Raw genomic sequence first — 17,973 nt, forward strand, 5'->3', positions numbered from 1 at the left:
TCTTGGCGAAAGCTCGGACATCCGTCCGCGAGTCGCTGTAGATCGTGGTTCTTCTGTCGTCCAGCTGGGTCAGGGCTATGGCCACGTGCTCCGCCACGTCGCCCGACTTTGTTGGAACAGACGCAGAGTTCATGATTTTCCCATCGTGATTGATGCCCACGCAACGAACGCCGTCCCGTCGGGGTACCGGGCAGCATCAACAAAACAGCAATCCCGAGCCTTGTCCAGAAGAGCCTTGGCCCTAGCTCGTCTCCGACCCACGTTGTGTTCGGGATGAACGTTGCGTGGAATTGGAGCGACGAAAATGCGTTCCTTCTGTTCCCGAGGGAGATCGCAGAAGCGGGACTCGATTTTGCGCCGGAGGAACCCCCAGCTCCCGCAGGATGCTGCTACCCGCTTGGGTGGTGGACAGCATGGCGTACTGCGCCCTCTCCTGCGCTTCCGCGGTCTTGCTGTGCATGCCGAGACACATCAGTTTCTCCGAGCTTGTGTACATGGGGAGGCCGAGGGCCCTCTTGATAGTCTTCCTGATCATCGTATTGATCTTGTCCCTCTCCTACCTTTGCCAATTGTGCATGACCACCACGTAGGTAAATGACACATCACAAAGGCGTGCCCCAGTCTCACAAGATTTTCCTCTCCAAGGCCCTGCTGCCGGTTGGCAACTCTCCGTATGATTACGGTGGCGCTGTCCGTTTTCTTGGTTAGTTTAGACACCCTCAGGTTATTGGAGCCGTTCGATTCAATCGTTATACCTAGGACCCGGACGAAGTCCACCCTGGGGATGACACGGTCCTCACTTGTCCGTAGAGAGATGTCGACATCATCTACAGGCTTCCAACCCTTCGGTTTGTGCCCCCTTCGCCTGGGCCTGTCAATGAGCAGTTCTGATTTCCGAGGGTAACACCGAAGGCTGGTCGGATTGAGATATTTCTCCGTGATCTCGACGGCTTCCTGCAACGCAGTCACTGCCTCCGGTACACCAAATGGTGACGTCGTCTACCTATATTGTGTGATTAATACCCTCGACTTCGGAGAGTCTCCTCGACAGACCGATCATGGTTAGGTTAAGGGCCCCGTGTCGCAGAAAAACTGGTGTTGGTGTCGTAGCAGGTGTTTGGTTTCTGTTCACGAGCTAAACTTCCCACATATATTTCATAGACATTAAAGTTGTTCTATCGCTGTAGTTCCTCATACCTTGTCTTACATTCTTTAGAAAGTTATTCCTCGTAATTTTGTGAATGACAACCCACAAACAAATGTCCTGAAACAAAACACCGACAGCGCATGCCTTTTATTGTGGATCTTCTCAGAGTGAAATATTAAAATTGCGAAACAATAACAGAAGATCTGCCCACGCAAGAAGCCGCGCTTCGACCAGAAAGATGGCCTTCGTGCATAGCGTTCGCTGCCAGCGTTTCCCAGTAAACGTTACGGTTACGTAAGCTGCAGTTGCCGGGAAGCATGACAAGCAGTCCGGGATCTTAGAATGCTATCACGTTTCACTCTTAAAGGTGAAGCTTTAGCGTCCTCGAGATTTTCTTGTATTTGAAACAAACAAGCCGCAGATTCACAAAAGTAATCGAGAAGAGGAACTCTTTCTGTTAAATCTCAGCCACATGAAGGCAAAAGTGCCATGTTTTGGTTGAATTCGTCGCGTTTTTGATCAAATGAGGAGTTCACAAAATTTCTTGTTCATGGGACATTCTGAAAAGGCGCGAATTTCCATTGCTCGTATTTTGAACGTATTGCCTTTTTATACAAACGCTTCATCTTATATCGTGCGGAACTGCAATAGTAGGCGCATGTCACGCGTGAAGAAGCAGACGATTTACTATGCGACTGTATTTGCAGATTTCCCGAGCCAATAACTCAAACTTAGAACACTGTACAGGAAAGCAAGTTAAATTGTAAGCGACAGCCCATACGTTTAGCTAATTTAATACTCACCTTCGCTTACTCCTTGCTGCAAGCACTTTGAAATCCCAGCCCACGATCTGAAATACACAAGTTCTCTACCCTCAATTTCTACTTCAAATGGAACATCCACGTTTTACATGGGTGTCGGGCGAGTAGAACTATCAGCTGCTACAGTTGTTATTCCTTCTGCACTGAACATCTGCACGAAGGATATCCGGAAACGTGCGGGACCGTCAAAGCTCCAATAATGGTGTGTTTTTCAGGATTATGTACACCAAACCGGATGCGTGTGTCTAAGTCGCGGAAAACAAAGTCATTTCACATATATTTTGAAGAATTCCGGCCTATGTAGTGTTGCCAAGTTATATAAAATAATGGGTTCGTTGCGCGTGTATGATGACATTTGCGAGTATATTGCGTGTATTGCAATATACTTGCAAATATACACCAAACCGGATGCGTTCGTCTTAGTCGCGAAAAGAAGTTCATTTCACATTTTTGTTTCAAGCTTCCAAGCTTGCCGACCGATATTGTGCTATCAGGCAATGTAAAATAATGCTTTTTCGGCGCGTGAATGATATTTGCCAGTGTATTGCATGTATTACAATATTCACGCAATGCACATATTGGATGTACCGATTCTTGGCATTAGAACCAAGCTTGAACCACCAAATTTTAAACGACTTCCTCACGAGGTTTGGGTCAACATTGCTGCATAACTGAAAGGGTTATGCAGGTTTCAATGGGCTTATGTCCGTTCGCACCTCCTAAAAATATTTACAGCAGGGGCGGCATAACGTAAAGCTATTCAAAACTTTTCTTTTACAATTCTGCAATGAGCCCTCCACGATTGGTCATAAAATTTTCGGGCCACCCCCGACTTCGCCTGTCCGTCACGCGACGTCACGAATACCGCGATAGCTCCCCATCTGATATGACGTGTGCACACTGATTATGCACCGAACAAAAGAAAAATTGTTCCTGATTCAACGCCTTCTCACCATTAGCCCTCTGTTATTGGCCAAAAGCTTTAGGCCTGCGCCCACTTTGCCTGTCTGTCACGCGACGTCACAAAACCGCGAGAACTCACCACGTCAAACCCAGGCAGCACAACACCACTGGGCCAAGCATGGTTCAATGCTCGCAGAAATTGGTAAGAATTTTGGCCCAATCCTGGCATCATGGCAAAGTGCAACCCGATCCAAGGTCCACCCACTGTTCGAGCCAAGATTGGCCGTACAGTTTGCCATTGTAGAATCCAATGTAGTGCAAGCATAGAGCCAGTGCACAGCCATCCTGTATCCAGTCGTTCAAGAACATCCAGTGCTCAGCCATTCTGTATCCAACATGTTTCAAGAACATCGAGTGCTCAGCCATTCTGTATCCAACGTGTTCCAAGAATATCCAGTGCTCAGCCATTCTGTATCCGACGTGTTTCAAGAATACCCAGTGCTTAGCCATTTTGTATCCAATGAGTTTCAAGAATATCCAGTGCTCAGCCATTTTGCATCCAGTATGTTTCAAGCATAGCCTGTACTCAGCCATCCTGTTGCTTGTATGCTAGCTTACCGCCTATACAATTAGTAGCGAAGAAAACGTGATGGAAATAAGTGCGGGAAGGAAACATCCTGCAGACAGACGCAAAGCGTAAACGAAAATATAATTTATTTAGTATACTATTTACATTACTATTTACAATACAATTCTAGAACTGATGCAGGCATCAGTAGGGGTGCTCAGCTCCAGGGGCAGCAGCAGGGGAAGGAGCAGGGGCAGCAGCAGCCGCACAGGAGGGGCCGACGGTGGACTTGCCAGGAACCTGAGGGCAAGGGTGGGGCAGGGAGAGTGCAGCAGTGGGCAGGCAATGATTCCTGCCCCGAAGGGAGGCATCATCGGGCTGCTATGCTGCAAACGTTTCTTCGAAACGCCTTTGCCTGCCACCACCGCTGTCCACAGACCCTGGCAACCACTTAATGAAGTCCTGTGCTTGTGTCAGGTCGCCCCCCCCTCCCTTTCGCACAGATGACATCTGCACACAAACATGCAAAGACCACAATTAGTACATACAGCATGCACCGTAAAGATCACCCACAATAGAGCAGGCAAACACATTCAACAAAAGAAAACCTTCAAGAAACTTGGTGAAATAAGTTGCTAAGTCTTTAGCACACAGTTTATCCGACAGAATTTGCAACCGCAGCCAACCTTATTGAATCGAGGTTCACAGCATGCTCAGCGGCGAAATGCGGGATACGCAAAGTAATGCTGCGGATAATTAAATGCTATCGCCTTCCCCGCCATGAAAATTCTTGATCCATTTACAGGATCTTCATCCCTGTTGCCTTCGTTGACATTCTTGTTTTTCCACCCTAACATAGCGTTAACGTCATCAGTGATGATCACACCATGTCTTTACTAACCGAGACATATTCAACTGCCTCACCCGCTGATGGTAAACGTGTAAGCTGCCTGGTGTGATGCAATTCATCGGCATGCTCGTCAAGCAATTCACCTAAGCTGCCATTGGTGCTAGTGCAGAGCACACTTTCGCAATTTCTGCAAGGGCAGTGGTGACTGAGTATGTGGCTTTCATAGTAAAAAATAAAATCAGCCGACAGGGACGCCCAAATTTCTTCGTTGTAGAAGTTGACAATTTATATGAAAGACACGATTTTGGCAAGGACAACCTCTTGTTATGCAAGCCATTTCGCTGTAGAGGAGTTCGGCTGTATGCACAATACTTCAACAATGCAAAAGGATGACTGAGGAAGCTTTACCTGTGACTATCCGGCATAACTTCAAATTGATGAATGCCCTCTTCCCCTTCCTGCTATGAAGGCTGTAAAGCACTTGGACGGAGTGTGCCATTACAGCCTTCATGGCATACGATGCCACCTCGCGCAGTGACTTCCCTCCTATTTGCAGGAGGTGCTTGCGCTGCAAAAGTAAAAAATTGCCAGAGATGTGGAAATGAGCATTGTATGCGGCAACGTTTTCAAGTTGAAAAATCTACCCAATACTACCAGAATTTAATTTATTGCCAAGTGAAGTGAATTTTTAGCTGAGTGCAAAGCAAAACATTTTTGCTGGAAGAGGTTTGTGACGCAATGCCCTTTAATTGTAAATGTGCTCTACAACACCTAAGCGTTACTGGAAGAAACACAAACACGAAGTGCATCAGGTCTTGTCTGTTCTGTAAACTTCATGTTTGTGTTTCATAACCCTTAGCACAGTAACTATGTTTCATAGTAACTACCTCTCCAAGCTTTCACTATCATTTGTAAGCGCACCAATTCTACTCCCATGCAAATTCCCAATGCATAATTAGGGGATGTGACATTAGAGTGCAGGAAAGCCAGATCTACATACGTGTGGCACAAAACAGCTTAAAGGCATACCGACATAATATTTTCAGACCTTCACATTTTGCGTTAAAGCGACTGACAACCAGTTTTTAAAGACGTAGTTTTGTGGTAACCAAAAGTTAACCCTCAGCAATGTTTGCACCTGCAGCTTCGCAAATTGTGAAAGCAGCCTATAATTCTGCTTTCACAGGAGTCAGTGCAACTGCAGTTAACTGCCTACATTTTGGCCTTTTCAACCACTTTTGAAAATATAAAGCTGGTACAATAAGTTTGCATTGTCGTACAGATATTATTACATTTGTACAGCGTTTTCCCCCAAATACACACCTACATCATGGCTGCTGGCCCCAGTTATCATTATTCTGTCGTTAGACTTACCAAGCCAACTCATCAAAAACAAAGGCAGTGCCACTTTCACTACAAACGAAGGCTTATCAGCATATTGTAAGGTAAAAAAATAACAGAAAAATGTGGACTGCATTTCCATGAACCCCTTACAATAATAGAAAGCCATGTGATAGGCCTCTTATTCATGGTAAATAAGGAACAGTGTCCTGAAAGCGTAGAGAGACGTAGACACACCCCAAGTGCGGACTTTCAACTAGTATATTGAATGAACGAGTTTATGAACAGTTGAACTGCACATACACCTGGAAGGCAGTGAACAATTTATGACATGCTCTCGTGGTTAGATCAGGTGATACTAAACAATAATGAATTAACAAAAATAAAAACCATCGCGCTGCTCCGCTGTCAACGATTTGCCTGGTCTAAAAAGGAAATTTCTTCTAGGAAGACTGTTGCAGGCTGACTAATGCAACCTGGTCCTGCTTTCTGTATTCTATTTGCCTCGCAAATTTCATGGGTCAATTGGTCTGTGAGGCGAAAAAGAATCTCGGTCCGAGAGAATTCTGCAGTGCACGCGCAGTCATGGCAATGCGTTGCGAAATGTAAGGCGCAAACAGTGCATTTTGGTGCTGCCTGAGGCCCACGTTTACACACTGCCCCGATTGTCCCACGTACACTCGGCCACAGGTGAGGGGGATGCTGTACACGATTGCAGTGGCGCAAGGCAAACACAGATGTTAGTGTGCCTTACAGGGCAGATGCTACCTACTTTCTTTCTGGCTGAAAAGAACAAAAGAAATCTATGCCATGCCACGATCCCCCCCCCCCTCAACCTGTGCGAACGCTAGTGGATGTATGGCTAACGGCTTGCTTCTTGGTGCCGCATCTTTACTCTCCAAACTTTACTCTTCGCACAAGCTTTTCTTAAGACGCCAATAGCATTCTGTCTTGTGGAAAGTTCGTGCAAGAATTGAAACATGCTATAACCACTAGCGTTCGCACAGGTTGAAACAAAAAAAGGGGTAGGGGGGGCGGGGGGATCGTGGCATGCCATAGATTTTTTTTTTCAGCCAGAAAGTGGGTTTGTAACTGTTGTGCATCTGTGCATTTGTGCATCTGTGCATTTTGTAACAGCTGTGCATCTGCACAGCAGTTACAAAATGTGTGGAGAAAGGTGCTAATGCAAAAAAAGTCTGCCCTGTAAGGCACACTAAATATGCGTGTGCCTTGCGCCACTGCAATCGTGTACAGCAACCCGCTCACCTGTGGCCGAGTGTACGTGGGACAATCAGGGCGGTGTGTAAACGTGCGCCTCAGGGAGCACCAAAATGCACTGTTTGCACCTCGCATTTGGCAATTCAGGTGCACTGCAGAATTCTCTCAGACCGAGATTCTTTTTCGCCACACAGACCAATTGACTCATGAAATTTGCGAGGCCTATAGAATACAGAAAGCAGGACCAAGGTGCATTAGTCAGCCTACAATAGTCTTCCAAAAAAGAGAAATTTCCTTTTTAGACCCCGCAAATCGTTGACAGCCGAGCAGTGTGATGTTTCTTTTAATTCATTCTTGTTTACTATCACCTGATCTAACCACGAGTGCATGTCATGAATTGTTCACTGCCTTGCAAGTGCATGCACAGTTCAAGTGTTCATAAACTCGTCCATTCAATAAGTTTTCCAGTTGAAAGTCAGCACTTGTGGTGTGTCAAGTCTCCCTTCGTCTACGTTTTCAGTGCGCTGTTCCTTATTTACCATGAATCAATACCAAGTTGTACCAGTTTTCCCTCTTCTTCAGGCCACTTATGCATCTTCATGTTTTTGCCATGTGGGGCGCCAAGGGTCATTTTTCGCAACTTTTGGGGAAGAATTAAAAATATAAATCCACATTTAATGAGAAACACATGGCTTATTTTAACCAGTAGGATAGGTCATTTTTGCACAAGCGGTTTTCTCAATTCATGTTCCGAGGAGTTGTCTGTCCCTTTACGTAAAGGTTCCGGACTCTAAAACCCCAGAAATATACTGGCAAACCCCAGAGTGCACTAAATACCTCATTTATACTAGTTTTTCTACAGCCAGGTTTCGTTTAGCTTTCTCCCTCTCATAACATCATGGCACAGAAGGCAACCACGTAAGACATCGGAAGGTTTGACACTTGCGTCGACTTGCTTGTCGAAAGGATGTTTCGGCTTCTACACAGAAGCCTTGTTCACTGACTATTATTGATTTCATTTAGCTACGACAGGCACATGGCCAACGACTATGTCAGTGAACAAGCCTTCATGGGGAAGGCAGTACATATAACCGCTTCAACAACACTATTTTGGTCTGCATTACATTTATTGTGGGTTTAAACTGGGTGGGAAAAAGCATGTCGAAAAACAAAACGGATGGCAACCAAGGTGAAAAAACATTAAACAATGCTATTTCCCTTTCTCGTGGGCCGTGTTCTCTCTATGGCCAGCATCTGTTTTTGCCATGAATGTTCAATGCAATGGTTCGAGCTGTTCGCAATTTGACCAACTTTCCCAACCCTTGTCATTAAGGCATGGAAAATGGGGCACCCTCATTACAATACCGTATTTACCGGCATAATGAACGCACTTTTTTTCTCTTGAAAATATGCGCAAGTTGGGGGGGGTGCGTTTATTATGCAGGGTAAAATTTTGAACGATTTGTTTTTCCGCGGCCACCTCTAAAGAAAGCCGCAATTTCGTCCGCAAGGCGAACCATCGATTGCGATAGCAAATGCGCAGAGAGCTATACAAAGCAAGGATAGTAGTTCTATCGCCCGTATAAACTTCCAAAGTAATTTAACCGGCATGGTGTCAGCGCGCACAGGCAAACATGATCCAATCACACTCGATGACCGCGGACACTCACTGTCGAAATGCTGGTGTGAGGAAGCGCTGCAGCAACAGCGAGCGAAGTGACCTTCATGCCATGTATCGCTTCAACGTAAATTGAGCGGCGATAACGGAGTACGCTCAAAAGTATAAGCCGCCGTCGCACCTAGACTCAGCCTCCGACGCAGATCGTTTTCAAGTAGGGCACGCCCGGACGTGCAATGTGCAGTTGCTGTGCCGCCTCCGTCCCCTCCCAACGGCGCCATGCACACGACGAAATACGGCGCGTTTCTTACCCGCTTTCTTCCCTCCAACGCGGGATAAAGCCGCGATCATTGGCGCCAACTTCAAAAATGCACCTGGAGTGTCCATATTATGCTACCGCAATAAAAGTAGGAGAGACACGTACAATTCTGCGTCTGATACAATCGTACCCACTGAATGCCATATCGGACGCCGAATCGTACTGTGTCTCTCCTACTTCACGGCAGCAAGTTCAGGGTGTGTTTATTTCACGGGAGAAAAAAATTTGAAATTTTGACGACGAAAGTTGCGGGTGCGTTCATTATGCGAGCGTGTCCATTACATAAGTAAATAGGGTATTTCACTTATTCAATATGAAGGGCATAAATTCTCTTACATAATGTAGAATAGTGGTAGATAAAACAAAGCACCGAAAAATCAGAGTAGTGGAATAAAAAGTAACAGGGGCCACATGTTATGTGGCTTTACATTTTTAAAGTAATTGCTAGTGCTCTAGAAAATGCCTTGAACCATTGCATGAAACTGGATAGTTTAGGAGTTTGTTTCATGGGCTTGTAGCACAAGAAAAAAAATGTTAGCGCAATGAGGCAATTCGACAACAGGTACACTAGACTTGCTGCAAATGTGGTTTTCATTACATATCCAACTGCAATGCAATTTTCAAACTCTATTATTTAGAAAACAAAACTGTAGATTAAAATGAGGTAAACACAGTATATACAGAACATCATTGCACCCCTTTTCCTGTACTGTGTCCCAATTGTTTGCACTGCTATTTATCATTCACGATGTGCCAACTCGTCTAACAAAACGAATTTATTCACAAGTGCTCTACATTGTGTCCTTCTATAGAAAGCTGCCACAGTTTGCATTTTATATCAGCAATAGATTTTTATTAACTTAACGATTTTATCCTGCTTCATGAATGTATCTCTACGGAGAGCTGTTGGAAATCACCGATTCAGCAAGCCACTATGGTAGCTCAGTGCCTATGGCGTTGCGGTGCTGAGCTCAAGCTCAACGATTTGATTCTGGCAGTCAGGGTCACATTTCGATGAGGTCTCATTGCAAGAACACTAGTGTACGCTTAGATTTAGATGCATGTTAAAGAAACTAAGGTCCAGTCCAAATATGTCATTAGAAACTATACAGCAGGGAACAAATTATTTCCATGAACTCTTTAGTGTGTGCGATGCAAAGTAGATCACATAGAACCCACACCATGTTTCATGAAACAGCACAGAACTTCCACATGTTACATAGCCTTATAATTACAAATAAAAGGTCAGTACAAACCAAGGGGGCAGCCACAGCCTCATCCCGCACGGCTGCCTCTAATTCTTCAATACTGTCGGCAGGTAGCCGAGGAAGAACTGGAGGCACCGTCGACAATCCAGGCTGAGACACTGCACGGGTCTTGTCGAGAGGCTCAGTTTCATCCAGCCTCTCATACACGACCCGTACTTCATGCCTCAGCTGCTGCAGCTCATGCAGGACGTCCCTGTTCTGCTGCCGCACCTCCAGCTGCACCCGCAGCAGCATCGCTGAAACACAAAAATATTTACTTCACAGCAGAAGCGGTAGATTTATGGCATCTTTGGTTGTTTCAGAGCACTCTGGCAAATGCAAAGTATCAGGATTTGTACAGGTCTCGGTGACAAAAATTCATAGGTACTTAAAGACTTTCAAGGGTGCTTCCTGCAATAGGAGGAGAGGTGGAACGATTCTAGTGTGTCTAATGGGGAGTACCATATTTTCCGGTCTATAAGTCGCATCTTTTAAAAGACTCAACCCCTCAAACCGGCAGCTTTTCCAGAAAAAAACGTTTGTTGCATGCACTTCGACTTGCCACTTTAGGCTGAAGCTGTCACCTCTAGCTTCCTGGTCAGTCCAGTTGGCAGAGCGACTGCTCTGTAAATGTAACCCTGCTCCAAGTTTGCCTTCCCCTTTCACATAAGCATGAGCATAAAAAAACAAAAAAAAACACTAGCAATTAGCCGACAGCTCCGTGGTGTCCACAGCCAACTCGCATTCCGCCTTCTTGGCCCTCCCCTTTGCCTTGTCAAAGTGCCTTTGAACAAAGTAAAAATATTCAAAACACATTATAATAGACACTAGAACGACAAGCAACCTTTTAAGCTGTGCAGGCTACATTCAACGGACAAATGTCATTAATAAGATATTTGTGACCTCTGTGAATGCCCACAGCAAACTGCGCAGACATTGTGAACAAGCTGGCACAGCTTTGATGACGTCAAAGTATCAGTGGTACAAGTTAACATAAGTCAGGAACTGTAGAATGACAGTAAAGAATTAGTTTGTCATTGTTTTTATATTCTTTGCAAGTTTTCAGTTGCACCCACCGCCACCAACAGTCAATGTTATGACATATCGGAGACAGTCAAGCACCTGCAAATCTCAATAAACAATGAATCATTTATTATTACATACCCCTTTCAATGCAAAAATGCAGGTTGCATTTGGTATAACTTGGGATGGCAACATTCAAACCGGCCAAAAGGTGCAAGCCTCTTGGTGCACAGTTTTTAAAGTTATATGTTTACCAAACTATGCAACCTTCTAAGGCAGGTTTACACCTGCAAGATATCAGCCATAAAATGACAAGAGTGCTATTAATATTCAAGCCATTGCTAATTTTACAGATGTAGGCATTGCAAGCTAGGCGGGGGAAAATTATGCATAATAATAAACAGCAAAGGCTTGATTACTTTCCTGTATGTGCAACAATGGTGCTTGTCAACAATAATTGCAACATTTTCAACAGCTATACAGAGTGCATCTTACATAAACTTTAAAGAAAAAAAGGGGGGGGGAGGCAAACGAACTGTGTTGGTCCTGACCATCGTGGTCTTAAAGGGACACTAAAGAGAAAAGTACTTCTGCATCAGTAAATTACTGTTCAGTCTACACAAACAAAACAAAGTGCATGTTCTTTGGAGTTTGGTTGAAAAAGTGCTAGTATTCATGATGCACGTCATCCAAGTAGCAAAGTAATGAGCCAACTTTTTATTTTTTCTAATTGTCAAGATGTTAATTTGGGAGATGAGCATCATAAGAGACACCAAAACAAACCGTTTCCAGCGAGGAACACATTGTTTGCTTATTTTTTCCGGCAATGAACCCCCCCACCCCATGAAATTTGAAAAAGATCATGTGCATGGAACTGCAGGGCCCTGAAACTGTCTTAGTGGGTAAACAAGCTGGCCCAGTCATTGACAATAACAGAAATATTCTTAACACAACGCACCAACAGCTCCCCAACAGCTCCTCGGAACTGGTTTTGGAACGTAAAACCCCAGAAAGGACAGTTAACTTTCGCCGCTGAGACTGTTGGATGGCACAGCAACCTTTTGCACACGGGTGCATTGACGCATGTCAGTTTTCATACTTGCAGGCTTCTCTCCACGAGAGAAAAAAAAACATGATGTGGACCTTGCTAAAAGCATCTCACTCTAATATATCATACAACTTCCTGATCAACACGCTAACAGATAGATGACTAAATTAAAAGAGTTAGCTATAACTAATTAGGTGCCAAGGGCTAATAAATTACTGGCCATCTCTCAACTGGACTCTGAATAACATGCACTGGTTTTTATTTATGTAAAATTATCTGTGTATTTTTAAAGCTTGTTACATAACAGCTGGGACACTATACCATCAGGGTTTTTTTTTTTGTTACAGAGGGTAGTGGTCACAGGTACAAGGATTAGGTACAACACAATGTCATTCCTACTTATCCAATGTTAGCTGTTGCAGTAATACGAGAAAAAAGAACCGTATTAATACGACACAATATTAGGTCAAAACAAAAGGAAAGCGGGGTACAGTAATTGGTACATTTAGCATATGAGCACTTAATACAGCCATGAGACAGTGAAAGGGCTGCAACAATACATTGCAGTTACTGCCCTCATAAACTCATAATCTTGAACTTAAACTGTTTGAATGAGATGGCAATACTACTCTTTTGATTTACTTGCTATATACGAGTTCAAGGTACAAGTTCAACAGTCAGTTAAGACAGCCGAGCATAAGGTTAGCCGTGATATGTACGTCAAACTTCTACAGGGTGCTGAATAATTTCGCTGCACCTGTTCGAAAAAAGGTTTTGCACTCATCACTGCACTGTTCTTGCTCAAATTTTGCAGAACGATCACAATTTGGGGTCGCCTTCGTTGAGTATGACACTTACCACAGTTAATTGCCTGGTGTTTTTAGAAGAAAAAAAGTGAAAACTTGCCTTCACTTGTGGGTAATGTGACCTGCTGCAACGAGAGCACTAGCATAAACTTGTGTCGCTGCCTGCTGGCAGCTGCAGAAAGCAGCTGGTCAGGGAGATTTGCCACATGTTCCAGGAGCAGGCAACATGCGGCAAACCTCCCTGACCAGCTGCTTAACGAAACTTAACACCCATGAATTTTTTATATGTAATGAAATTTCGGTCTCACGAAGAACAAAAATCGTATGTGTGGAAACGCGACTGTCACGAATAAGCAATTGGTGCAAAAGTTAGGTGCAGAACTATTACTACTGACGTAAACCACCTCATGACTTGCCGAGAAGCGTGTTGACTGCTGCACATTATCTCATAATTTCTGCCTAAGGAAGCTGGCATGACATCAGAATCGCCGCGCGTATAAGGAGCCATTCTGCGCCTAGTCTCCGCGGCTAGTACGGGGCGCGCTGCAATTGAGAAGTTTTTTCTATGCACCGAATCTGTTTTAGAGGTTTTGCTAAAGATCCACGTGCGCCACAAGCGCTCCGCTATTTACATGCGCCGTTTGATTCATGTGGTCGATCCACTGCATAAGGCTGGAGCTTTCTGTGCAAGCATGCGAAGTCGGCGGTTTCATTAGAGCATGTATCCTTTTGCACGAGGTACAATTAAGCTCGTCTCCCATAGAGAGCAAAGCTAGCGGAAGGCGGTGAAAGTTTACGCTAAGTTGTGAACAACACGTGGCTGAAGCGAAGTGTTACATGATCTCATATTGTGGCACTAACACGCACCACTCGTACTGGACGAACAGGGAGCCATTAGGCCACGCCGAGCACTAAAGAAGTCTCTTAGATTATTTTTCGTGTGCTTTAATGTTCGCATAGAATCCACATGGCTTTGTTTGGCACCACCGCAGCAGTGATGTCGGAATTTCTCCCGAAAACGGCTAATTTATTTCCTGGCCGGCACGGTTGCGTGTAGACTCCGCTGCCCTAAACGATGCAGGAGATGAAGTGCTTGTGGCTGGGTAGCACGCGCATAGATCCCCGACAGACCTCATTCAAGATCTATATATAGTGTAGCTATATCGCGCAAGTCGTGCATGAAATCTACGCCCAGCGTCTTTCTGTGCATCAAAAAAGCGGTCTGGTCAATGCCATTCCGGAGTATATAACATGCGCGCATGATTGAACTCATCTCGAGCGCACGTAGTACGCGACCGATCGGCCTAGCCACACGTGCGCTCGCTGCATATTTGGCACGCGCCATTAACTACGCAAATACTCGCACACGACGTTGACCCGTAGATGAGAATGCACATAAGGTACAATCACGACAAGAAATCTATCGTATTAAAAATGCATACTCACGCACACGTTGACTTCAGTCTCCTAGGTTACCACGTTGCGCACAAGGCAAGGCTGTCGTCGATGGCGATGGCGATAGCGCAAATTCCGGGACGAAAGGAGAGAGAGGAAATCGAGGAACCGACGCTCTCTTTTTTTTGTCACCTCTCGAATCGCCAGTGCAAAAGTACATTATTATTTCATTAATTAGGGCGGATGATATGCAATAAAAACAAGCATACCGGAAGCGCGTTCAAGTCGCGTGGGTCGCACCAGAATCATTGAATGACAAAAACTACAAAAATGTATATTAATGCTTGTATTAATTCGATCCGCAATCTGGCTTTCCGTGGCTGTAGAGTGTACTAGTGGCTGCTTCGCTACGGTTTGCAGGTGGTGTAGGTGAATCGAACGTAGCTTTGACATGCTCTATTCACTTGTATTAACAGCTCATTCGTTTCAGCGGTGCAGCAATGGCGCCTTTGAACACCCTATGAGAAATCCGCCTTTCGTTTCAAAATATACAGGAAAGGTGCAGGGCTGGTTCTCGATTTTGCTGCGCCCTTTCTACTGTCGGTGCCGACTTTGTGCAGTCGTGCAGGTACAGTGTCCTAGAATGTACACATACCTTATATTCTAATACACAGTGGTACAGGTGCGAAGCAGCAGCGCAGCTGACGACACAACACACATGCACAAGCGCCGTTAAAACCCAGCTTACGGCTATCTGCCGTGTCTAGGCAAGCGCGGGTATATAACGTCTCCGAAGCCGATTACACCAGCAGCTCAAGACCTATTTAACGCAAGCCGTGCACATTGGTCGGACAAAACACACACCTGCACCGGGTCTGCACTTGGGCATTCGTTTCGTGTGCCGCGCTTTTCGTGAATTGGTGCGCGAACTGATTCACAGTGGTGCAGGCGAATCGAAAGGGCCTTTAAAAAATCCGTTCGCTTCATGGAAGAACGGGAAAAAAATGTCGCAGTTTCGCCCGAAAGGCGAAGCATCAATGGCGATAGCGAATTAGCAGAGAGCTATTCGGAGTAGGGATAGTAGCTTTATCGGCTGCATAAAGTTGGATACATTCACTTACTAACTGAATTAACAAGCGTGGTGTCAGCGCGCGCACAAGCACACATGAATAGATCACACTCGATGACCGCTGACAGCCACTGTCAAAACGCTGGCAGCAAGCGCAGCTGCCGCAGCGAGCGAGCGAAGGTTCGTGCGGTTTATCACTTCAAGGGAAAACTGAGCGGCCGAATGCACAGCATACAAAGGGTAGAGCCGTTTGGAGGTCGCTTGCAAGATACGGTGTGCGCGACAAAACCGGCAGCCCGTACCGGCGCAAACATAATAAAGAACCAAGCGCAAAGCGCAAAGTACATGAGCGCATTTGTTGGCAGAGTAGAAGCCGCCTCCACCCCCCTCCCCCCCTCCCTTCCGCGCTTCCTTCCCGCTTTGCTCCTTTCGCGTGGGAGATTGCGTCGCCAGTTCCTCTTGCGCCCGGTTGCAAGATTTTATCGCCCTTCGACTTTATACGGAACCTCACGCCGACGACGGCAGAAATCTGCTTGAAGTGTCCATGTAATTGCTATCGCAATAAAAACTTCCTTCATGGAGGAAGAAATTTTTCTTCCTCCAGGAAAAAATTTTCTTCCTCCATGGTTCTGTTCAATTCGGCTCATGCGTTGGCAGGTCGGCTGCTCCTTGCTGTGAATGACTGCCCCACTGCACTGCTGCTGTCCACGCTTTCGCCTCGCCGTCGTCTTGCGTTTTTCGGCACGGGCTACAGCGTTGCGGTTTCGGCATCTGACTCATTCCTCTCGCTCATCATGCCCTCCAAGTGGAGGAAATGTCGAGTCGTAAGAAAGGAATACAACAAGATATTGAATGAGCTAGGACTCGCGCAGCTTGTTGGCCTTCCTTGTCCAACGACGAAGCTGCAAGCTTCACCTCTGCAGACAGTTCTCGTGTAGAGCGACTTTCGCCTCCGAAGCCTGGAACCAGCAGACAATTGTGAAGTTCAATTTCCATGGATGACGGTGGTGAGCCTCCGTTCAAACGGTTGAACGAGCGTTCGAGAAGTGAAGCCTTTGTTGACGACGTCTGCAGACAAGAAGCCAATCAGATAGTGCGGGTACGTCCTCATGTGAGCACAGCGACTGATAGCAGCTCAAGTGACAAAGGAGGTCCCCAAGGTAGCGATTCAAGTGATGAGTCTGATGACTTTCTCGCTTCAGACAGCTTCACTGGGCCAGATGAGGGAATAGCCTTCACTTGTACTCCAACGCTCTCTCATGTACTTTCCGAACTGTCTGCAAGTGAAGAGCTTGCTGTAATTGCTTCCAAACATAATATTGACGCGAAATAAGTTGGCACGTGGTGACATTGGCCCCTTGAGGCGAGAATGACGAAGTTCGTGGTTGCGCGCGCGCTCTCCGAGGTCCAGCCATTATTAAAGGCTGACGTGTTTTTTGACTATCTGTTGCTGGTCAACTGTTCTAGCTGTACCAGCTGGGTGACATTTCTGGTGGAGGTGCTGGGTACGGTCGATGTTAAGATCTCCGGAGCGTACCCCACACCTAAGCCCGGCGAGTAGTTCGGCCGAGCTTACCCCTGTGCACGTACGTACCAGCCGACGTCTCCAAGGACTCCAGCCACAGCACGGCCTGCTACCCGAACGGAGTAGAATGACGAACCAACCACCTCCTGCCGCTACTGCAACATCGCACGTGGTCGTCAATCAGATCCGGGCGCCGAATCATTTCCACGGGAGTGCTTCAGAGGACGCCGACGACTGGCTTGACCATTTTGACCGGGTCGCCAACGTCAACGACTGGACACACGAGCGTAAGCTTCGCTGCGTGTACTTCGCTCTTGAAGATTCCGCTAAAATATGGTTTGAGAACCACGAGGCGACACTGACGTCAACGTCATGGGAAGAATTTCGTCAGCAGTCCCTCAATGCCTTCGCCAGGGCGGACAGGAAGGAGAGGGCGGAGTTAGCAATGGAGTCGAGAATTCAAGGCCCGAATGAGCGAGTGATGGCGTACGTAGAAGACATGAATCGGTTCTTCAGACGTGCGGACCCCTCTATGACTGAAGCAAAGAAGGTGCGCCACCTAATGCGCGGCGTCAAAGAGGACATCTTTGCTGGCCTCATTCGAAATCCGCCGACGACAGTGGCAGAGTTCCACGACGAAGCCACCACCATGGAAAAGGCCCTTCAACAGCGGGCCAGGCAATACAACCGCGACGCCGTGATTTCAAGGGAGCTCTCTGCCGTTACCCTCAGCAACGACGTCGGCGCCTTGCGAGAACTCATCAGGGCTGTCATCAAGGAGGAACTGCAGAAGATGCAGACGACCGCTGCCTCTGTGGGACAACTTTCCATTGCGGAAATGGTGCGCGCCGAGGTCCGACAGCCGTCCATGTTCCTGAACAGTGCGAGGCACCACAGCAGAGACCGCGTCCTGAAATGAGTTACGCAGACGCAGTACGCCGTCCACCACCCTCAAGTGCGTATAGCATGGTGCACCCCGCTCAGCAATTGGACGTTAGCTTCAGGCCTCGCAGCACACCGCACATGGCCGCAGCAAGAACTAGGAAGAGCGACGTCTGGCGCACCGCAGACTACA

At 46.4% G+C, this 17,973-nt stretch overlaps 1 long non-coding RNA gene across 1 annotated transcript; it reads right to left on the reverse strand.

The window, feature by feature from the left end:
- Positions 1-3,836: 3,836 nt before the first annotated feature.
- Positions 3,837-10,145, reverse strand: LOC125946013 (uncharacterized). The gene is made up of 3 exons (XR_007467316.1): positions 10,042-10,145; positions 4,698-4,857; positions 3,837-3,949 (listed from the first exon to the last, which is right to left on the reverse strand). It is a non-coding gene; the product is annotated as an uncharacterized LOC125946013 (long non-coding RNA).
- Between the last annotated feature and the right edge of the window lie 7,828 nt (positions 10,146-17,973).

This window comes from Dermacentor silvarum, chromosome 5, assembly GCF_013339745.2.
Source record: "Dermacentor silvarum isolate Dsil-2018 chromosome 5, BIME_Dsil_1.4, whole genome shotgun sequence".
Taxonomy (NCBI): domain Eukaryota; kingdom Metazoa; phylum Arthropoda; class Arachnida; order Ixodida; family Ixodidae; genus Dermacentor; species Dermacentor silvarum.